At 47.8% G+C, this 2,500-nt stretch overlaps 1 protein-coding gene across 1 annotated transcript in view; it reads left to right on the forward strand.

Moving 5' to 3' along the window:
* LOC113826613 (somatostatin receptor type 4-like) overlaps positions 1-2,500 on the forward strand; it is a 12,970-nt gene that overhangs the window by 8,812 nt on the left and 1,658 nt on the right. The gene's annotated exons all lie outside the window — the stretch shown is intronic.

Below are 2,500 nucleotides of genomic sequence, written 5' to 3' on the forward strand. Positions count from 1 at the left end.
ATATATATATATATATGTATTTATATAAGTAGCATGAAGGTGTACATTATGTTCCCCCATGGGTATCCCTCCTACCCCATTATGTACGTGCCAGACGTGTCATAACAGGAAGTAGGCCTAATGACTTCCGGAAATAATCAATAACCGGAAACCAATAACCGTGACTAATGTGGGAGAACACCCCCTCCCCCTCCTCACCAAAACAACAATAATAATAAGAAGAGAAGAGGAAGAAAAAGCAGACAAACAAACAAACGTGCACCCAGCCGTTGACTTAGTCCAATCAACCCAGAGCAGGTGTTGATGGTGACCCCCCCTTTCCCCATTTCTCCCATACCCCAAATGCATTATGGGTTGATTGGCTCACCTTGCGATGGACATTATGGACCCCCTTAGGGTACCCCCTTACGTACGTGCATGACATTTCATAACAGGAAGTAGGCCTAATGACTTCCAGAAGTAATTAACATAATCAATGATTAAAACCGATCAGTACGACAACTGATGGGTACCCCCCCTCCTCCCCCTCCTCTCTAAGACAATAATAAGAATAAGAGAAGGAAGAGAAGAATATGAAACAGACAAACAAACAAACATGCACCCAGCTGTTGACCTAGGCCAAACTATCGATGCAAGAGCAGGTGTTGCAGGTGATTCTGACTACCCTACCCCCCCTCCCCTCCCATATTTGCCCCACACCCCTTCAGCCAAACACAGTATGGGTATTTGGGATCCCTTTGGGTACCCCTTGAGTACCCCATTACCTACGTACCTGACGTGTCATAACAGGAGGTAGGATATGGAGGGTGCCCCCCCCCTCCTCTCAAAAACAATAATAATGGCTATACCACGTAACGTAACTTTTCACCAGTTCCTTGTTAGACGTATGATAGACTATTTCGGTTTATTCGTCTGAAGTGAAACTCGTGAAGAATTCGAAATGTTCGGCTTATTTGGATATTTTATTGTGGTTGATTTAATTTTCATTTTTGTGTACACGTTGTTGTGTTTGTGCTTGTGTTTGTATATATATATACCGTTCTCAGGTGCGCAGAACTCAGTCTCTGTTAAGAAGAGACAAGGAACAGTTTATTAGGAGTCTTGCTGAGGTCGAAGGCCATTTCTTAGTAAATGACCGTCCTGCATACCAAGCCCTGAGAAAACTGAACTCCAAGCCCTCTTCACAGGTGACTGCAGTTCGCTTAGTAGGTGGCCAGATCGTCTCAGATCCTGTTGTGGTGTGGGAGCGATGGGCTGAGTACTTTGAGCAGTTGTATCAGGTTGACCCACCAACAGTTAACTTGGATGTGGGTAGTGCTGTGATTCCGCTGCCGGACCCACCCATTAGCGAGGACCCACCCTCCCTAGCTGAGGTTAGGGAGGCGATCTCCAAGCTGAAGAGTGGTAAAGCAGCGGGTATTTGCGGCATCCCAACTGAACTGTTAAAGGCTGGTGGTGAACCTATGGCGCGGGGATTGCATGCTGTCCTGGCTGCCATCTGGAAGTCCGGTAGCGTTCCCTCTGACCTGTTGAGGGGTGTGGTCATCCCCCTCTGGAAGGGGAAGGGGGACCGATGGGATTGCAGCAATCACCGCGTCATCACACTGCTCAGTGTACCAGGCAAGGTTCTTGCCTGCATCCTTCTGAGGCGTATTAGAGACCATCTACTAAGGTATCAGAGGCCAGAGCAATCTGGATTCACTCCTGTTAAGTCCACAATAGACTGTATCCTTGCGCTTCGAGTCATTGCAGAGCGCCGTTGTGAATTCGGACGTGGGCTGCTTGCAGCCTACATCGACCTCAAGAAGGCATTCGATATAGTGCATCGGGAGATCCTGAGACTGAGAGGAATTACAACAAGGATTATTGAACTAATAGCAAACCTATATACTGGTACTGAAAGTGCTGTAAAGTGTGGTGGGGGCCTGTCGAGCTTCTTTCCTGTCAGTTCAGGAGTGAGGCAAGGCTGTGTGCTTGCACCAACACTTTTCAACACCTGCATGGACTGGATACTAGGCAGAGCTACTGTTCAAAGTCATTGTGGAGCAACACTGGGTAATATTAAGGTTACAGACTTTGACTTTGCCGATGATGTTGCTATTCTATCTGAGTCTTTGGAAACTCTAGTGGTGGCTCTCGGTGCATTTAGTAATGAAGCGAAGCCCTTGGGTCTAGAGGTTTCCTGGACCAAGACCAAGATCCAGGACTTTGGGGACTTGCAGTGAGGACATTGAAGTCACAGAGAGCTTTACATACCTTGGTAGTGCAGTTCATAACTCTGGGCTGTCAGACCTGGAAGTCAGCAGACGGATTGGCCTGGCAGCAGGGGTCATGAACTCTCTTGACAAGAGTATTTGGAGGTGCCGGTACCTGTGCAGAAGGACCAAGCTACGGGTTTTCAGGGCCCTGATAGTGCCAGTTTTGCTCTACGGTAGTGAAACCTGGACATTATCCAGTGCCCTGGAGTCTCGTCTTGATGCCTTTTGTAACAGGTCCTTGC

Source organism: Penaeus vannamei, chromosome 1, assembly GCF_042767895.1.
Source record: "Penaeus vannamei isolate JL-2024 chromosome 1, ASM4276789v1, whole genome shotgun sequence".
NCBI classification, from domain to species: Eukaryota; Metazoa; Arthropoda; class Malacostraca; order Decapoda; family Penaeidae; genus Penaeus; species Penaeus vannamei.